At 35.5% G+C, this 22,808-nt stretch overlaps 1 pseudogene; it reads left to right on the top strand.

Annotated features, from left to right (window-relative positions):
* Positions 1 to 227: 227 nt before the first annotated feature.
* LOC149554611 (pleiotropic drug resistance protein 1-like) overlaps positions 228 to 22,808 on the top strand; it is an 80,943-nt pseudogene continuing 58,362 nt past the window's right edge.

The raw sequence follows: 22,808 nt of genomic DNA on the forward strand, positions 1-22,808 counted from the left end.
TAATACCCAAAACTATTAGCAAAATTCTTTGATAAATAATATTTGTTAATAATTAATAATAAGACTATGAATAAAATTGTTTAATAAATAATATTTACTAAAAATTAATTAATCAATTAATTAATAATAAAATTATTAATTAAAAATTATTATTAATTAATAAATTAAAATTATATTATATTTTATTACAAAAAAACAATTTTAAAAAAAATTGAATTGCACAGTGCATGGCGTTTAAGGCCCATCAGTCGGCCTTTAATGGTTGTCATTGTGTGGCCATCTGTGGCCGTAAATGGCCTTCTATTTCAAGTAGCAGTTATTACTACTGTTGCGTACAGCAATATGTCTGTGTACATAGAGGTACAACACACTGCGGAGGGGAAAGGTAAGAAGGGGGGTGGGGGGTTGATGGTCCCCGCCCACCCCATCATTTATTTTTTAATTTATAAATTTTGTTATATAAAACCAACATAAACCCCCCCCCCCCCCCCCCACAAATCATCTAATAATTTATTTTTTTTGATTGAATTCTTAGCAATTCTCTGATAGAGAAAATACGAAAAGCTAATCAAATCTTCGATATAAAATTTGTATTCCATTCAAACCCTTCCAGTTTAAAACTAATTTGTAAAATTACTGAATGAGGATTCTAAAATATTTTAATCTTTGCATATGTAGAAGAAATCAACATGCATACTAGTAATTCCAAATTGAAAAATTCATCATAATGAAAGACAAATAAATAATCACAAGCATCTACCTAGACACTGATGCTAATCGCTACACCCAAGAGGATTGAAGAGAAATCCCTCCTCTCAAAAACTTCTCCTTTCCAAAAATTCCTCCCTCTTCCAAAACCCGCAGTCCTTCGAAAATGAACCCCCAAATTGTGATATGGAGTTCTCTCCTAAAATCAGAGCACTAATTATGCGTTCACCCAAGAGAACCCTTGCTCACCAAACTTCAACTCTAAATTAACTTTTCTTTATCTTTCCTTTATCTTTTCTTTTTCTTTTCCATGCACATTTATTGAATTATTAAATAACTTTATTTAATTTTTCACTTGACTTCTCTTTTCAATTAACTTATAAAATTTTAATCTCATGCATGCATTATGCAATTTTGAAACTTTTAATAAATTAATATCTTTTTCACTTTTTAATTAATTTGTTATATTTTAATCTCATACATACTTTATAAAAAATTTAAATTAATATCTTTTCATGCTTAAATTAATTTTTGAATCATTAATTGATAAAATATTTATTAACTTAAATAATAATATTATTTAGCATCTATTTAAAAATAAACTCTAAATATGTTATTATTAAATTAAATAAATATTATCACGTTCTAAAATTATTCTTATAACTTTTATCTTCAAATTTAATTCTTTTTATTTAATTAATTTCTCAATTAATTAAATATAGTTAAATATTAAAATGCCACAATAATTCTCCATTAAATTAAAAAATTAATTTAATAATTTAATTTGACTTAGTTAATAGAAAAACACCTAAAGACCTATGGGACAAAATATGAAAACCCATCAAAGAAAAACACATATAAGATCAAACTAAAGGGTTATAATCATGAATTAATGTCATTTGACACATTGGGAAGGTACTCAACTTAGATACTTGTCTTAATTTTCTAAGACAAATGGCTTAAAGCTTTAGGATTTGGACTTAAGAATTTATCTCCCCTCTCTTACCATTGAGATAATGTGATAGGGTATGCTCATCCTGGCAATTCAGGGAAGTCAATACCCGGTATCTATAATCTGCATAAAATTCACATATGTACAAACAAAATATTCTAAGCTAAACAAACAATGGCAGGAAGTGGTGCATCATGTAGATCCTAACTAGCAATTGACTACGACTCCCTTCCTTAACCACATCAGAAATGCCTTACATAAAGAAAACATACACGCACACCATACACATGTAGTATGGGTTAAGTATCCATAAGAAAACACATATGATAATCCATCTAACTAATCATCATCAATAATTGAAAACACTATAATAATCATCATGCATACATGAGGTATAGAGTACCAAGTAATCTCATCATAAAATCAACTGAATTTGAAATAATATATGATAATCTCGAAACAATGCTACTAATCATCAAACATAAAATAGGCCTAAAAGAGTTCGGCAATAATAACATAAATGAGAACTGCCTCCACCACCCTAGACTTAGGCTTACTCTTGGAAGCCTACAAGAATGGTAAAACTAAAGAGCTCACTATGCGGGTCCTATTGGACCCTTTCCCCCTGTAGGAGGATATGACTCAACTGAGAACACTCTCTAGGATCTACCTATATCTCCAACTATAGGTTTTGAAGTTGTGGGTCTCTGGCCTAAGAATTGTGATTTCCCTTGAGGGAAATGGGATGACCTATGTCCACATTGTTCGCATGAGAAACACGCTCTGTCAAAACTCCTCTACACCCTAGGTGCACTAGACTGTTGAACACTACCCCCACTAAGATAAGACTGAACACTCTAAGATGGCTGATCATACTAGTTTCTCTTATCAGACTGTGCATTGTGGTAGTTCTTAGATATAGAACCACCATCATCACCCTGAATTGGAGGATAAGATCCTTCTTGCTACTTATTACCTCCAAGAGGAGGTTTCTTATTACCACCTGCTCCCAGATTACCCTTGGATCTTGATGCTAAACTTGCTCCTACAAAACCCCCATGTCCTAGGTTAACACTATGCTCTACAAGAATGGCTTGATGTACCACATCCTTGAGGGTTTTAGTTTCAAACATCTTAACACCCCTAACTAGATAATTGTTCAAGCCTCTGATGAAATGTTGTGCCAACTGTGTTGGGTTGTCACTAATTCCTTAAAAGGGCATGAGCTCATAGAACTTGCACTCATAATCTACTATGGTCATAGTGAACTGTCTTAGGTTGTGGAACTCATCTTCTCTATGTTGCTTTCATTCCTTTGGTAGGAATCGCTCACAAAAATTTTCCAATAATAACTCCCATGTGACACTATTCATGTCTATGCCTAGCTTCTTCTCTTTGATAGTCCACCAAGTGGCTCCGAAGTTTTCCAAGTTGGTAATAGAAAACCTAGCTTTGACATTACTGTCAAGGTCCTGAATAGAAAAAACCCTATCAAGAGCAATAAACCCTATCAATGAACTGTATATTTAGCTCCCCTAACTATCATTGTGTGATCCTCACTCAATCTCGAGATCTCTTGAGGGCATCCTAGGTCTGTGTCAGGTTATCTCTGCCCTATGGCCCAATAGGCTGATCCTACATCTCCTCATCGCCCACCTCCTACTCTACCTACTCAGATAGTTGCTAAGCCTCTATGCATGGCCTCTAAGTATCTCCTCCTATCACTACTAGGGAGCCCATCTCACCTCAAGGATGCCTTTGACCTATCCCACTACCACTATCATATAGGTCTAATCTCATTTGTCAAGGAGGAATAGGCACATGATGTGTCCTCTATCTAGCTCTCTCCTACTGTGGCTGCTATAATGGTGGTTGTGATGCATACACTAGTTGTATCAATATGGCCATCCCCACCAAATCTATGAATTGAGGGAAGGGATGACTCACAAAGTATGCTTGATATGCTAGAGTCATCCCCCCATCTACTACCACTAGCAAGTAATCCCACTATGTCACCACTATGGTCTACACATCAATCATTAAATAGCCTGGGTCTAACCTCGTTGACCACCCACAATGGACATTAGTAGCAATCGATGCATATGAATAATACTCTTTTGATATGCCCTATGGCCAACCATATTGTTACTAGACTCGTGTCAATGTGAATCTCTCTATCACCTACACGAAGCAACTAATCATTATTTGAGAGACAAACATATATCCCAACTCTACAATGCATCATCCCATGCCTCTGTCTCTCTCCATGGTCTCCACACTACTGCTACTAGGTCATCTGGTTGACCTCTCCACTACTTAGTCTTCCCCAGAGCTATCTGGGTCAGTTGGCCTCAATATCTACATATGTATGGCTCCATAGGCTATCTCTCATTTGCAAAAATAGGTATAGGGATAAGAAAATGCTCCCATGCCCATACCTAAAGAGCATAAACCCTAGCAGCCATTCTCCTCCTCTTGTGCTATAAAATCTCATTCATCTCATGGAACATATGGGTGAGCATGCACTAAGCCCATCCATATCATTTGGGTGCCCCTAGAATCAACTATAGCATCCATCCCCATCCGCACTCTAAACCATATTAACATCTGTCTAACATTAGAAAGTAGCTAATAAATATGGCCAATACTGATGGTAACTTGTGTGTGGGTTCATAGGTATGCATTAGCTCGTCTAAGGTGATGGCTCAACCCATGATAAGATCCTCTTAGAAAATGGCATGTAGTGCCTCTATACCAATCTGTGGTATTGTGTCATATACTACTCATGGCCCATGGAATGGGATTTGAAGAATCCTATAGATTTCCTCCAAGGTCATAGTGATCTCTCCCTAGGGTAGATGGAAGGTGTTTGTCTCCAAACACTCAACCAATGCTATCAATAGGCCATGATTCACCAGTAGTGTGAGAATCTGGCAAAGATACAATAGACCTAGAGCATCAATGTGTGCCATGTTTGCATCATCTAATTTTTGTAATAAAGCTACATAAGGTGGGTAATGTGATTAGAATCTAACATCTAGAAAGATAACCTACACACACAAAAACACCAAGCAAATGATCAATCTCCAAAAGGCGAAAACAATGAATGAAAATACAAAACATTGATATGAATATCAATTTTCAAACATTAAACTTGCAATTTACACTAGATTTTCATGTGACAATTCATGTTCTCGTGTGAGCTTGCACATCTTCATACAAGGAAACACTTTCTCGCTCAAAAAGCAACAAAAAATACCATCAAAAACTCTCTAAATTTAGGGATTCTCATGAAAAAAATGGGTATTTTCCATGCAAGGAAACCCATCAAACCCATGAAGAAGTACTAGCCTAGTACTTCTTCGTGTGAAGGGAGATTGGCTTCGCATGAGGAATGACATCCTCATGTGAAAACTGACATGAAAAATTGAAAGAAACCCTAAAAAAATGCTAAAAATTACTCAAAATGTGTAAAATTTCAAATAAAAAGTGAGATTATCAATGACTCACCGGAGGCCTGTAGTTTTTCGGTTGGGTGTGTCATTTAGAGAACTCAAATCAATGCATACACACGGGGACCACCATCTTTCTCCTTAGAACTCTCTCCTTCACAAAAGACAAAAGCACAAATTAATTGAAAATGACCCTTTAGGCCCTTATATAGGTTTTGAACTAATTTTTCAAAGTGATTCGATTGGCGTGAAAATCATCCCCTAGCCAATTTGGCTGCTCTAAACCCATTTTTGGGATTGAATTCAAAATCTGACACACTTAAACAACTCAAAATTACATTTTAAAATTTTGAGATTGACGCAATTGAACGCTTGTGCAATTCAATTTTTTTGATATTTTGTGAATCTTGGAATTTTTCAATTCACATTTTCTTCAAATTTTCCAACATTTTTGGAAAGAGTCAATTTTGGTCACCTCTAGTCAACTTTTTTCAAACTTGGTCTTTTGGACCTCGAAATCACTCTAAATTGACTTTAAATTTTATTCAAATTCTTCTTATCTATTCTACATTCTTCTGAATCTTTGATTTCTTTAGTATCTCTCAATATACTACTCTACATCACTATTTTGGTGTGTCATCTTTTGATTTTGTTCTTGAGGGGGTAGGATGATTACATCATTGAATCTTTCAAATCTGGCTTCAATACAATCTGAATCTTATGTCCTCATCACCCAGGGCATCATATCACTTGGGGCATCCTATTCCCCTCTATTTGGAATCTATGTCATCTATCTTATCCTTTTGATCAGTTGATCAATCTTATAACAGTTCTTGTTAAATTTTGATGGACAGGTATCAAGATGGTCTAACCCTGACTCCTGAGGATTAAACCTCATTCTAGGGATGATTCTATGACTCATGATAGGCCTTGTTATCTCTTTCATGGACCAGTATTTAGGTGTTCTATTTGGAGTCTAGGGGATTAAGCTCTATTCTAGAGATCATTCCAAATTTCTTGCTAAGGATTCATAATCCTAACTCTTGCTAAGAATTAAGCCTCATTGTGGGGACAATTTTAAACTATTTCTTTTGATCACTTTTCAATGGACAGGTATTGGGATAGTGTTGGAAATATTCAAGATATGACAAGTTACTGAGAGGGGAGGGGTGAATCAGTAACTTCTAAAATTTCAAACAATAAAAATGTATACTGATATATTCATCATTCATCCAAGTAACCTATTGTAAGCATGAAACAAAATCATTTGCAACATTTGAACACACAGATTTGGTGACCCAGAAACCTTCCAAATAGAAAGTAAAACTGGGGTGGGGATGAAACCCACAAGCTTTGTTACTGCAGTATGAAGTTGGCCGGTTAAGGCTTACAATGACCACTTCTGGTGATCTACCCTGTTAGGAGCACAAAGGATTGCTAGATCCACCTTGTTAGAGGATTTCCAAACATACAATAAAGTATGCACTCTGTTAGGAGATTTACAAAAGACTGTTAAGTCTACCCTGTTAAAGGATTTGCAAAAACTGATTCACCTGTTAGAATGAAACAGTGGATCTGATTACAACTGATTGCTGATAAGATCCGCTATGCTCTGATTCACCTTGATGTGATAGATAAAACTTTTCTGCTTCAAAACTAGACCTGCTGAATAGCTTCACAATTCAGCCCACATACTTTCGCATGCATGTATTTCTTTCGCACTTTCATATATTCACATTTTCATATTTCCACTCATTACCATTTTCTATTTCTTTTTTTTTTAATGATACAATACATTGCATATATATACTATCCATATAAATAATACATGCAAGGTCAGCTAAACAATACATGCAAGGTCGGCTAAAACAACAAGTGCAAATCTCTATACAAAGTCGGCCCAAGGTAAAAACTCGGGTTCACTGAACTGACTCGGTGTCCTTCTGATACTCGGCGTCCACTGCGTTACTCGGCATCGTCATGCACTCGGTAGAAGTGAAGGCACGATTCATACTAAACACTTCGAATAGTTCTGAACTCGGTAACCACTGGAGACTCGGTAGAAGAGATGTCACTCGGTGAATACTTCTTTCTGAACTGTTGCTCGGTGATCAAAGGAAATACTTGATTGAACCTTGTGACTCGGTGATAGTTAGTTTCCTTGATACCCGTCTGAGCTCGGTAAAAATTAATTTCCTTGATAACCTCAGGAGCTCGGTTATCATGAAGTTCTCGGTTACATCTTAGTACATCTTTACTCGGTCAAAACTGATTCCTTTCTTTATCTTGAATGCTCGGTAAACACTGATTGCTTTGTTCACCTTGATCACTCGGTAAACACTGATTGCTTTGTTCACCTTGATCACTCGGTAAACACTGATTGCTTTGTTCACCTTGATCACTCGGTAAACACTGACTTCTTTGTTCACCTTGATTACTCGATAAACACTGAGTACTAGGTAAAGCTTGGTTTCCGGTGTGAGCTCGGTAAGCATTCAGAATCCAATAAGTGTTGTAACTAATGACAAAAATGTATCATAATGCCAACAATCTCCCCCTTTGGCATTAGTGACAAAAACACTTATGAGACAAAATTTATCTGACATGCTGATGACTGATTCTGAATATACATAGCTTCGTTATATACAACTCCCCCATAGAATAGCTTTTATGTACAACTCCCCCATAGAATGTACATACATTATTTACATGAGTTGTATATCTCTTTCTTTGTAAAAATTTTGAAAATACTTATTTACCCATAGTATACATATCCAAATAGTATACATATCCAACAATAATCTCCCCCTTTTTGACAATAATGCCAAAGAATAAAGAATATATATACTTATATGGAAACACCAAAATGAGAGATGAACTCTGAATGTACCTGGAGAATAAGCTGGAGAGTCTTATCCCAATTCTCTTGCAAAATTTTGCAGGTAGAAAGAGCTATTTGAATTTCAGCCAAAAGTTCAATCACATGATCTGCAATGGAGAAGTTATTATCATGGATTAATGTCTTTGAATGTGCAATATGCTTCTGCATTGAATCCATGATGGGAAGGATCATGTTTTGGATATCTATCAATGTAAATCAGATCCTTGCCTCTTCCCTCGACAGCTCTGCCTGCTTGTCTGACAAAAATTTGATTCTGAGGTGATGAGATGAGCTTGAACTGGGGTCAAGCTTCAAGTTCTGTGCACTTACCTTTAGATCTTCATCAATTTTATTTAGTTTTTCTCTTATTCCTTTAGTGTATTCGGTAACATCACAAAGTTTAGCAAAAAGAGATGTTACATTATTAAAAGAATTTTTCATATCTGCCAAAACTGAGGTTAATGCAACCTGATTTATTGCAATGTTCTGGGCAATGTGCCCTAATACCTTATTATCAAATTTCTTTTCTACACGCTCAATTAGCTTTTCTTGTCCGGAGGCATCTTCATTGAATTTATTAACTGCCTCTTCTAGTTGAATCAAAATGTGTTGAGAAGTATCAACATCAACACCTATAGCCTCAGTAATTATGTTTTGGGCTTCCTCAATTATCCTATATTCCTTATCCCTTTCTGATCTTAACTGCATCTGAGTAGCCTTTTTCTCAATATGTTGACTAGCATACCTCATTTCTTCAATGGTAGCATTATCAAAGTCAATCTTTGGAATTATTATCTCTGTGTCCAAGTCAATATCTTCAGGAATTTCCTTACCAGTGATCATAAGTCTTAATGGTTGCTTTTGTTTGACTTCTGGGATGACTGGTTTGACCTTTGGAATAGACACAACAGTAGAGATAGAAGGACTAGCAGTAAAAACTGGGATGTTTGAGGTTTGAGTGCCAATAGAAGTATGTACAGGGTCAAAAATTTGAGTGCTGGCCAAAAATGGTGATACACTCGGTAATATAGTATCTGAGCTCACTGTGCCTGAAGTAGATGGCAACAAAATTGTAGAACAAATTTGAGTTTTCAAAATTTGAGAACTTACAGCAATGCCAACTGATGATGATGGAGTCGAGGAGGCTAACTCGGTAGATGAAAAGGGGTGCAGCTCGGTAGACGAAGTTGTAGTCACTTCCACTGATGATACCTGGAGCTGAGATATGGCAGGTGTAGATGGTAAAACTGGTGTAGATGAACCTGCTAAAGCTGACTCCAACCTTGATGATGTCATAGGTTTGTATGGGGAGTGAGGAAGGGATGCAATAACTGCTGCTGCAATTTTTACTGTATCATCCTCCTTATCTTCCTCTTCAGCTTCTTCCTCTTTGTCTTCTTCCTCCTTTTCTTCCATCATTGCATGCAACTCTCCTGGTGTAACTGTGATGGATGGAGTGCTATCTGATTCATCACTGCTGCTGTTGCTGTCATCATCCTTTATTTCTACTGGGTCTACACTGGGCTTATGTAGATGATAGATGTTTTTCCACATGTTTGTAGCATCATTTACAACATGCTCTATATCTTTGATCAAAACTAAACAAGTGTGGAATCTGATCATCATTTTACCTTCATAGGTTTTCAATTCAGATTTTACCTCAGCTCCAGTGAGACTAGGCCGAAGATTCTTCAGGGATTGCTCATATATATCTTTTACCGTCTTGGTGGCTAACTCCCATCTTGGTTGTACTCTCTCCAGTAGTTCTTTAGGGATATGAGGAGCAATCTGGTCCGGGGAGTATTTCCATTTTCCCATTTTGTTAAGTACCAGTTCCTCAATTTGCATTTTCTCTGCATCAGTCCTTGTCTCAAATCTCAATGCCTTGAAATTTGCAATGCCAGCTCCTTCTTCCAATGTTTTGAGCCTTTGCTCGAATGTAGGTGCAGGTTTGACCAATACAGGTTCCTGAATACCTTTTCTCGTTCTTCGTGTGAATACTGCAGTAGGCTGCTTCTTGGGCTTGGTAATGATTACCTTGCCTTTCTTCTTTGCCGGTTGCTCTTTTTCTGATTCTTTTTCTCCTTCTTTTTCTTCTTCACTTTCTTTATCTTCACCTTTTCCCTCGGTGACCATAAGAGAACTCATTTCAGTTTTTAGTTTGGCCATTTTCCTTTTACCTTTGCTGATGGCCTGTGGAATTTTGATTTCTAGTTCAATTCTGGCCTTTGCTTCATCATAAGTACCAAAAATTCATTGCCTTGGGTCTACTGGCTCATTTACCAGTGCTTCAATGATATCCCTGGTTTCATCAATATTTACCTCATATGGAAGAGGTTTCACCCATGCAACTCGGGGTCTAACTGCCTGTATGTATACCTTGTCACAGTCAACCATGAAATAGACATCATCCTTATACTCTTCAACAAGTTTTGGAGGTATTCTGAATCTGTTGTTCATCCTTTCCTTGAAATCTTCAAAATAATTGTCCATTACTTTGTCAAAATTCATACCCATATCTACTATGAATTCATTTATTTGATACAAAATTGGAGTATCTTTCCTCCATACAACTGTACCTTTGGATGGAAAGAATTTCTGTACATAGAAGAATAAACAAACTAGCAAAGAACCAAATTTATAAGGGTTTGTCTTTGCAGTCCTTATGCTTTCCATGTTTTTATTGAATTGTTTTAATAATACATCTGCTAGGTCAAACTCCATATTTTTCTTCACAATTTTATATGCCAAATCTACAGCTTCGCAAGGTACACTATTCAGCCTGCTGGAACTATACAGTTTGTATGCAATAACATAAATACCAAATTTCAGTTCTATATCTAAAACATTGTTGAGTTTTAAACCTCTGCCATCCCATTCGGCTTGGGTTTTCTTCTGTAACTCATCCTGTCCTAGGGTTTTGGTGGTTTTGGCTTTGCTGAGCATTGGGAGACCCGTGATTTTGTGAATCATCTTCTTGGTTATCAAAACTGGTTGTTCCAACCACAACTGACCATTATGTACTCGGCTCAAGATATACCTCACCCATTTCACTTGGAAACTTCTTGGCAGATGCGGGATATGGGTTAAGCCTTTGGTTTCCAAATGTTTGAATTCAGGTTTTAGGGTTCCATCTATGCATAACTCGGCTAGGGTGCTATCCATATCTAGTGTCCCTATTTCTTGCACAGTACACTTGAAATGAGTACGAATATCATTGATTAGAAGTACCTTTGGAGGAATCTGTGATTGAGCTCCATGCGGGTCGAGTGATTCAGCGATGGCAGGAACAAGCTTGAACGTCGGTGCCTTCCATTCCGTTCCCTTCACAAGCATTTTTGATCCTTTCTTCGCCTTGCTGCTACTGATGCTTGCGGAAGCCATTGCTGCTCGGTGAGTAAGAAGATTTCGTAAGAATACTTCACTGGAAAATTTCTTCAACTCACTTGAATTCGCTTGAAAGCCCTCTTTTGAAAATCTCAAATTCGCGGTGAAAAAATGAGGTTGAAATTTTCCCTTTTGATGAAAAATTCGTCATTAATGTTCAGCACGGAGGTAGCTGCGATTGGCAAGCTGTCATCCACTAGCTCGGTTTAAACTTTGCAACTCGGTGACCAAAAGAAAATAGGTTAATCCGCCCTTAACTCGGTAAGAGAAGAACCAACCATGCTCGGTAAGTGAAACTTGGTGAAAGAAGCCTTATTGCACCTGACTGAGCTCGGTAAGGTCATGTACCAACCATGATCCTGATGTATCTGAAATATTGATTTGATCATATTTTCATTCTAGGACTGCTTAGGATATTGCTTGTAGATACAGTCCTGGTCTTATCCTGATGAGTCTTAATTGGAAATGGGAGAGTCACTCACTTCTTGAGTGACCATTCCATTACTTGAATTATCTGGCTCGGTAGACTTAGAAATCCATTGCCGCTTCATTTGCTTCCGAATATTGTCTACTTTGATTTTCTTCTCATCCTCGACTTTCTTTATGTTCATGCAGTTTTTAGATATATGACCAAGTTCTGTACATGTATAACATCTTATAGTGGTATCCCTTTTTCTTAGGTGATGCCTTGCACAGTTTATGCCAGTATGACCATATTCTCCACAATAATGACATCTGCACCAAGTGTTGTAGTCCCAATCAAATATTGCTTTGACAAGTTGTTCAGCTGGATTAAAAGATTTGAATTTGCATTGTGATGCCTTATGACCTTGCTTTTGGCATTTGTGACATTTACCTTCAAATTTCGGTTTCCTTTTGCATTCATTGGCTTTGTGTCCATGCTGATTGCAATTGTAGCATTTTCCATTAAATTTGCCTTTTCCATTGCTCCAACATCTGTTAGATGTATGACCTAACTTACCACAGTGGCTGCAAGTAGGTTTTTGATTCTTTTGAGTACCCTGTTTGGAGGATTCACCTTCTTCCTTGTATCCAAGGCCTGCTTTACCATTTTGTTTATGAAAGTTTTCTTCATTTTGCAGATTCAATTGATCCATGTCTTTTTGAGATTTTACCATTCTCTCATTGACTTGTTTTTCAGAGATTAGATCACTTTGTAAGCTTGCATTGATTTGTCTTTCAGTAATTAAGTCATTTCTCAAAATCTCATTCTCAGATCTTAGATTCATAATTTCTTCATTTGCATTAGATAACTGAGTTACAAGATTTTCAAGCTGAGAGGATTGATTATTCCTTACCTCTAAGTCTTCAGCTGCCTTGTTCCTTTGCTCCAAGATTTCGCATAGCCTGATGGACTGGATTCCTTGTTCCCTTTTGAGCTTTCTTACTTCTTCCTGCAGAGATCCATTCTTTTCTAAGAGTTCTTTGATTGCTTTGCCAGCTTCATCTGAACTATTTGATGGTGAGAGATCTTCAATCTTTTCTTCAACATACTGATGGTCATTCATTTTCTTTGCAAGTTCTTTTCTTCTTTTCAAGGATTGTAAAAGATGCTCTTTTGCTTCATTGAGTTGAGCCATGGCCATTTTCAGATCTAGCTTTTCATTCTCAATAGTTTTGTCAAGTTTGAATATCTCCATTGTCCTTGATCTTTGCTCAAGCTGTGAAGCTTTTATCTTGAGAACCTTATAGCTCTGATACCAATTGTTGGAAATATTCAAGATATGACAAGTTACTGAGAGGGGAGGGGTGAATCAGTAACTTCTAAAATTTCAAACAATAAAACTGTATACTGATATATTCATCATTCATCCAAGTAACCTATTGTAAGCATGAAACAAAATCATTTGCAACATTTGAACACACAGATTTGGTGACCCAGAAACCTTCCAAATAGAAAGTAAAACTGGGGTGGGGATGAAACCCACAAGCTTCGTTACTGCAGTATGAAGTTGGCCGGTTAAGGCTTACAATGACCACTTCTGGTGATCTGCCCTGTTAGGAGCATAAAGGATTGCTAGATCCACCTTGTTAGAGGATTTCCAAACATACAATAAAGTATGCACTCTGTTAGGAGATTTACAAAAGACTGTTAAGTCTACCCTGTTAAAGGATTTGCAAAAACTGATTCACCTGTTAGAATGAAATAGTGGATCTGATTACAACTGATTGCTGATAAGATCCGCTATGCTCCGATTCACCTTGATGTGATAGATAAAACTTTTATGCTTCAAAACTAGACCTGCTGAATATCTTCACAATTCAGCCCACATACTTTCGCATGCATGTATTTCTTTTGCACTTTCACATATTCACACTTTCATATTTCCACTCATTACCATTTTCTATTTCTTTTTTTTTTAATGATACAATACATTGCATATATATACTATCCATATAAATAATACATGCAAGGTCGGCTAAAATAACAAGTGCAAATCTCTATACAAAGTCAGCCCAAGGTAAAAACTCGGGTTCACTGAACTGACTCGGTGTCCTTCTGATACTCGGCGTCCACTGCGTTACTCGGCATCGTCATGCACTCGGTAGAAGTGAAGGCACGGTTCATACTAAACACTTCGAATAGTTCTGAACTCGGTAACCACTGGAGACTCGGTAGAAGAGATGTCACTCGGTGAATACTTCTTTCTAAACTGTTGCTCGGTGATCAAAGGAAATACTTGATAGAACCTTGTGACTCGGTGATAGTTAGTTTCCTTGATATCCGTCTGAGCTTGGTAAAAATTAATTTCCTTGATAACCTCAGGAGCTCGGTTATCATGAAGTTCTCGGTTACATCTTAGTACATCTTTACTCGGTCAAAACTGATTCCTTTCTTTATCTTGAATGCTCGGTAAACACTGATTGCTTTGTTCACCTTGATCACTCGGTAAACACTGATTGCTTTGTTCACCTTGATCACTCGGTAAACACTGATTGCTTTGTTCACCTTGATCACTCGGTAAACACTGACTTCTTTGTTCACCTTGATTACTCGATAAACACTGAGTACTAGGTAAAGCTTGGTTTCCGGTGTGAGCTCGGTAAGCATTCAGAATCCAATAAGTGTTGTAACTAATGACAAAAATGTATCATAATGCCAACAGATAGTCTAACCCTAACTTTAGAGGATTATGCCTCATTCTAGGGATAATTCTATGAATTGTGATAAATATTGTCATCTTCTAATGGATAGGTATTGGGACAGTCTAATATTGACTCCTGAGAATTGAGTCTCATTTTGGGAACAATTATGTGAAGTTTAACAACCTTTGTTCCATTAATTTTTGGTATCTAGGTGTTATATATGGATCCTCTAAGGTTAAGCTTTGTTCTAGAGATAACCTTAAAAATCTTATCAATTGGTTTCTATGTCATCAATCTCAGAACCAATCTCATCACATATCAGTATCTAGGTGTTCTATCTAGATCCCCTAAGGTTAAGTTTCATTCAGGAGACAACCTTAAAAAGCTTATCAATTGGTCTCTGTGTCATTAATTTCAAAACCAATATCATTTCTTGATCTATGCTTCATACTTCTAATTTCTTTGAATCAAATTTGTTGCTCGCATATTCATTCAAAGAGGGGAAAATATAATACCCCAAAATTGGCACATTGTCATGTTAAACCAATTTTGGTCTATTTAATCAATCCTAAGTCCTATTTTACTAGGAAAATCTGAATTTTGATACTCGCTACTTGACCTAAGTGTTGAATGCAGAAAAAAAACCTTAATTTGCATTAATCACACTCTTTATTTAATTCCAAGTATTGACTCAAATTAGCTACATCAAACCTATTAATTAAGTTTAAATTAATTATAAGTCTTCATACTTTAATTAAATTAAAATTACCTCTTTAGCTAATGTACAAAGGAATTAAATGTATTTAATTTAATAAGCTAATGTCCTCATTTTAATATTGAGTTTAATTATTCAATTAAGTAAGAATCTGCATTTATGAGGTCATATTCTATTTTATTAAATTAAATATCCCCTCCAAATCTTCTCTTCGTTTCATGAATGGAAATTCTGTGTGAATTGGAATTGGGAATGGAATTAACTCAGTTAACTCTGTCTCGCACTCAGAAGTGAATTAGTTAACTTCATCTGCACAAGGATTTTTCCATTCCAATTGAATCTCATCTCCAATCTCTCGTCGATCAATTCTAGAATTCTATTTAAGGAGCCTCCAATTCCTTATTACAAAGGTTGAATTAATTTTGCATCAAACTTATGCTGAAATATCTATTCATTGCTCTTTCATTCTTAGCTTAAAGTTTGTACATATCAATATCATTATAGTTTAAAATGCACATATATAGAATAATATGTTCTTTTTATTCTTAGCTTAATACATGCATTTCATGTAGATTAATTTGCATTCTCACATAGCTTAATTAAATCCTTCATACTAGAAGTTTGGTTGCTAGCTTCTTTTTTTGAGAGCAACAACATAATCCATCTAGTTAGGAGCCAATGGATCAGTTTTCTGAATTGTTTTGGATGAATGACTTAATGTTCATTCCGGGATGATTTCACATATAAGGATCATGTCAAAGTATGTGTGAATATTGAGGCCCACATTTTCTACATACACTTCTCTCTATAGATCACTTATACCTTCCATGCATCTTTGACTTAGACTTTGTGCAATTAACCTCATCATTAATTTACTTGTACATCAAAGCTTTGGTTGTACAAATATGATCTATGTCTCCTATTCTGCCACTCTTTACAAACTTGCTGCTATGTTGACATAAATGACAAATATAGTCATGAATGCAACATGTCAATACTCTCTAATGCTTAGGATAGTCCCCCAAAGGAATATCATCAACATTTATGATAACACCTTCTGTTAGTTTGTGGTGACTGATCAAGGAAGTATTGTACATACTTCATAATTATTTTGGGCCCTATTTTATCGGGTCCTATCTTATCACAAATATTTTATTGGTAATTTTGTGCCAACATATTGTAATTAACTATAACCCTAAAGAAGAAAAATACTTGTTTAAAAGGGCTTAGAGTTAGGGATTTTTCCATAAGGTGTGAGGTGATAATTGCTTCTTGCGGTGGTATTGAGTTGTAAGGGATTATGAATTGTAATTAGGTTATAATTACTGGATTGTAATAATATTGGACTTACTATTTGGTGGATGTAGCCTAGGGTTTGGGTGAACCACATTAAATCTTGGTGTCTTGTTTTCTCTTCTATGTGATTTATTATTTTCTGATGTTGGTTATATTTTCGTGTAATTGTTATTTTTGTCTAAGGTTAATCCTAACACCTTTTCCATTAGATTAGGTGACCTTAGCTCCATTTTCTCTAATATTTCCATATTTGGTTCTCTTTTTTCATTTCCGGTTCATCTCATTCCTCACTTGCTCAATGTCCACTTTTCCTTTGCCTTTATCTTTTGTCTGATTTGTTGAATGTACTTGAGTTCTACAATTCTTGCTTAGATATCCAAACTTATGACATTTGGAACATGCATTGTTAGGTGCATAATTATTCCTCTAATTTTTTTAGTAAGATTTTTTTTGTGATCTACATTCATATGCTCTATGCCCATACTTTTGACAATTATAGAAATATCCTTCAAATTAGGTGTAGTAGATGCATTCTTCAGTCTTGACCTACACTCATGTATTTGATGTCGTGTTTCTTACAATAAAAATAGTAACCAATAAAATTAGGTTTATAATTTTATATACCATATTTTCTTCAACAAATATTTGTAGTATAACCAAGTTTCCCATAGTGATAGCATGTTGGTTTGTGTTTTGACTTTGCATTTGTCTGTTCTTCATTCCTTGATGATTCTCCTTTCTTAGTGCATGAATGTCCTAATTCATTAGAGCATCTTGATGACTTCATAATTTCTTCAAAGTACTTCATTTCCTCTTTAGGTTTTTTGAATCTCCCCAAGGATTCTTTCTCAGTCTTTATTTCATTATTCAGTATCTCCTTCTATGATTTGAGCTTTGCAATTTCCACATCCTTGTGATTCAATTACTGATTTGTAAGAATTAGTTGATTCATCATGTCTAGTTGTGTGTTCATGAGCTTATACACATTGAATATCCTTTCTTCAAGTCTGGTGGCCATTACCCTTTTTCCTTCTTCGTCCATAGTCATGTCATCTTCATATTTCTTCTTTTGTTTAGTCACTTCACATAGTCTTATTGATTGGATTTCATATTCTCTTTTCAGTCCTCTTATTTCTTCATTCAAGAATTTGTTCTTATCAAGTAGATAAGTAGATGGTTTGTCATTTGGATTGATTGGTTCAAATAGTCTTTCAGTCTCAACTTCTTCATAAGAAAATTTTTTATTTGGATGGAAATTTCCTTTCTCCTTTTTAGGGAATCCTTTAGATCTTGTCTTGCCTTCTCAATTTTATGCAGTATGAGTTGTGTTAGGATTAAACCATTGACAGAAATAAAAATTACATGCAAATATAAACAATATCATAAAATAATAGACCACATAGAAAAGAACACAAGACACCAAGATTTAACATGGTTCACCCAATCCCTAGACTATGTCCACCAAACAACAAGTCTGATATTATTACGATCCAATGATTACAACTTGATTACAATCTGTAATCCCTTACAGCTTAATATCACCATAAGAACCAATTTTTGTGTCATAATAATAAAACAATGCCTAACCCTAACCCCTTTTATACAAGTATTTTTACCATTTTAGATTTATAATTAATAATTAAATGTCGGCCCAAAATCTTGATAAAATAGTGCCCAAAAAAATTTCTAGGCGATGCCTCGAGCCCTAAAGAATTTATGAAGTATGTATAGTACTTTCCTAATTAATCACCACAAACTAATAATCTCCCACTTGGGGACTGATCAGACTCCACACTAGACAACAATCTACCACTTGGAGATTGATCTTGTAGAAATACTACTACCACATGAGGCTCCCACTAGATCAAACCACACTAGACGTTGTTGTTCCTTTATTCATGTTCAGTCTAGAAGACCAACTAAAGTTGAAGAGGATTGCCATCTATATGTATCTTGTCCAAATTTAACTGTCCACCATCCAAAACTGACTGAATGAAATGGTACCACAACTGTATGTATTTGGTCTTTGAATGTAGAGCTGAATTCTTTGCAAGATGAATGGCACTAAGACTATCTATAAATAAATGATTATCCTTATGAGGGTGTCCCAATTCTTCCAAGAAGAACTCAAGCCATATCATCTCCTTCATTGCCTCTGTAGCAACAACATACTCTGCCTCTATAGTGGATAAAGCATTAACCTTCTGTAACCTAGAAACCTAGCTCATGATGCCCCACCAATAGTAAAGACATAACCTATAGTACTCTTCCTAGTATCAATATCTCTTGCTAAATTTGAGTCAACATAGCCCTATAAATTAGTAGTAGAGCTCCCAAAGTGTAAGCACTTATTGGATGTTCCTCTCAAATATCTGAGAATCCATTTGACTGCATTCCAATGCTCAATTCCTAAATGACTCCTATACCTACTAACAACTCCCACTACATGTGCAATATCTAGCTTTGTACATACCATAGCATACATCAACCTTCCTATAGCTAAAGTACAAGGTCCCTTTGACATCTTATCATCCTCTTCTTGTGTCTTGGGAGACATCTCCTTAGTCAACTTCAAATGACTAGGTAAATGTGTGCTGATAGCTTTAGCATTCTACATAGAGAAATATTGTAACACCTTCTCAAGATAATCAACCTGAGATAGCATCAATTTCTTATTCTTCCTATCTCCATAAATCTTCATACGAAGGATTTTCTTTGCTACCCCCAAATCCTTCATAGAAAATGCATGTACTAACTAGCATTTCAGCCCCTTAATGTGATCCATGTTAGACCTAGCTACAAGCATATCATCAACATATAAACATAAAATAATGTATCTATCATCATCCAACCTCTTAAAGTAAACACAATGATCTGAATGACACCAATGATATCCATGCTCATGCATAAAACTGTCAAATTTTAGATACCATTGCCAAGGTGCTTGCTTCAAGCCATATAAACTTTTCTTCAATTTGTACACTAAGTTCTCCTTACCTTTGACCTCAAATCCCTATGGTTGAGCCATATATATCTCTTCATCCAAATCACCATGAAGGAAGGTTATTCTAACATCAAGCTAGTCTAAATGCAAATCTTCAGTAGCCACAATATTTAAAACAATATAGATAGAAGTCATCTTAACAACAGGAGAAAATATCTCATCAAAATCAATACCCTTTTCTATGCAAATCCTTTTACAACTAACCTAGCTTTAAATATTTTCTTACTTCCATCCTCTTCTTTTAACATGTAAACCCACTTTTTCTGTAAAGCCCTTTTACTTATAGCCAACTTGCATAAATTCCATGTCTTATTTTTTAGCAAAGAGTCCATTTCATCTTTCATTGTAGACTCTCACTTAATCTTAGTATCCACTTGCACAACTTCATCATAACATTCAGGTTCACCAACATTTGTTAGTAAAATAGAATACAAAGAGGGAGAAAATCTTTTTGGAGGTCTAATTTTCCTTGTTGACCATCTAAGATGCACTAGTGTATGTGGTATTTGTTTATGCGGTTGTTGCACATCATGAGGAATGGTTGAAACATCATCTTTTGGAGCATCACCCAACACTACATAATCATCTTCTTTCTTCTCACATTGCTACAACAGATCTTTGTACAACACTTTCTCATTGAATATGACATCCTTGCTTCTTACAATTTTATGATTTTCAAAATACCAAAGCCTATAACCAAATTCATTAATGTCATATCCAAAAAATACACATTTCTTTGACTTAGCTTCCAACTTGGTTCTATTTTCAGAATTTGTGTGAGGAAATACTTTACAATCAAAGCTTTTGAGAAAAGAATGACTCACCTTCTTATCAGTCTGTGGGTCCTCTAGAATACCACAACCCAAAGGAGTAGAGGGACCTCTATTAATCAAATATATAGTATTATTGATAGCCTCCACCCACATGAGTAAGGGCAACCCAGTATGCAACCTCATGCTCCTTGCATGCTCCATTATAGTCATGTTCATGCATTCAGCCACTCCATTTTCCTATGGAGTCCTTAGAATAGTTTTCTATCTATGAATACCATTAGTGGAGCAATAATCTTCAAATTTATTACTGCAATACTCACCACCATTATCAGATCTGAGACTTTTTAATTTCTTACCAATCTCATTTTCAATCAAGCATTTCCATTTCTTAAAAGTTTGAAATACATCAAATTTCTATCTAAGGAAATAAACTCATAATTTTCTAGTTGCATCATCAATGAATGTAACATAATAATGAGAGCTACCAAGGGAAGATCCCTAAGCCGATCCCCATACATTGGTATTCACAAGCTCTAATTTCTTCTTTTTATTTTCCATCTCAGTCTTCACAAAACTCACTCTCTTTTGTTTTCCATACACACAACTTTCAAAGAAATCCATATTAACACATTTTAGACTTGGTAAAACTTTCTTTAAATGAAGTACTTTCATACCTTCCTCACTTATATGCCCAAGTCTATTATGCTACAGTGTTGTATCAGAATCTATAGTAGCTATTTATTCTCCCTACTCAACTGTAGCAATTGTTCCTGAACATTCATTTTTCTCTTAAACAAATAAAGCAGAAGGAACAATATGACCTGTATAAAGATATAAGGTGCCTACTTTCACACCTTTTGCTACTACAAGGGAACCTTTTGAAACCTTCCAATTTTTATCATTAAAAGTAACTACACAACCCTCATCACCGAGTTGCCCTACTAAAATTAAATTCCTACTCAACCTTGGAACATGTCTTACATCATGTAGTAGCCAATGATTCACATTATTCAACTTAATCTTAACGTTTCCCTTTCCAAGAATCTGACAGGGTTCAATATCCCCCAAATAAAAAAGTCCAAATTCCCCTTAGACATGATCAATGAAATAACCTCTATCAGGTGTAGCATGAAATGAAGCACCAAAATCTAAAACCTATGAATCATCAACCCTTTCTAAAGATAGAAGCAAAGCATCCTCTTTGGATTTTTTATTTACCACATTTGCCTCCTTGTCTCCATCTAGTTTATCTCCATTTTTCTTTTGAGTCCAACAATCTTTCTTTTTATGCCTTGGTTTCCCATAGTACCAACAGTCATTTGATCCTCTCAATTGAGACCTTCTCCCCTTTGACTTTCCTCTTAAATCCCACAATTTTCATAATTACTTCCTCTCTCAATCATTCTACCTCGACTTTGTGCATTCAAAGCACTTCTTGATGTAGATCCATCTGAGGTTTTTCTACAAGGGTCCTTAATCAAAATAACACCAATCACAAAATCATATTTTAGGGTACTAGATCTAGGAATAGAATTACTCATAGTTATTAGCAAGCCATTCTAGCTTTCAGGAAAAGAACAAAAAATCAAGAGAGCCCTAATTTCTTCATCAAATTGATACCCACAGAAGATAACTGACTAGTAATAGTGTTAAACTCATTTAAATGATTCATAATAGATCCACCTTCTATCATTTTTATATTAAATAAATGCTTCATGAGAAATACCTTGTTTGAAGCGAAGGGCTTTTCATACAGTTTTTCTAGGGTTTGCATCAACTCTTCTGTTGTCATTTGACATAGATCCCTAATTCTTGGTTTTGCCTTCCAATGGCTTCCATAAATCCTTTTGATAAAGATAGTCTTCCATTTCCATCTTCCATAACTAAAAGTTCTACCCATTATACCTGTCAAACCTCAACTTACCCTCATCTTCCATCTCTCCCACTCAACTGTGAGGCTCCCACTCAACCATGAGACTTTACTATAGAGGATAACTAAAAGAACAACCTTGCTCTGATACTACTTGTTAGGATTAAACCATGGATAGAAATAACAATTACATGCAAATATAAACAATATCAAAAAATAATAGATCACATAGAAAAGAACACAAGACACCAAGATTTAACCTGGTTCACCCAATCCGTGGGCTATGTCCACCAAATAGAAAATCTAATATTATTATGATCCAGTGAGTATAACCTAATTACAATCCGTAATCCCTTACAACTCAATACCATGGCAAGAACCAATTTCACATCACAACAATGAAACAATCCCTAACTATAAGCTCTTTTATACAAGTATTTTTACCATTTTAGGTTTATAATTAATAATTACATGTTGGCCCAAAATCTCAATAAAATAGGGCCCAAAAAAAATTGTACAGTACTTTCCTAATCAATCACCACAAACTAACAAGTTGGATGTCAATAACCTGATTGTCAATAACCTTGTCTAGTTTGAAAGCCTCCTTCTCCAAGATCTAATCTCTACAATATTAAGCTTCCTTCAGAGAACCAATGCTTTGA

Source organism: Cupressus sempervirens, chromosome 5 (genome assembly GCF_028749045.1).
Source record: "Cupressus sempervirens isolate cs-2001-9-10 chromosome 5, ASM2874904v1, whole genome shotgun sequence".
NCBI lineage: Eukaryota > Viridiplantae > Streptophyta > Pinopsida > Cupressales > Cupressaceae > Cupressus > Cupressus sempervirens.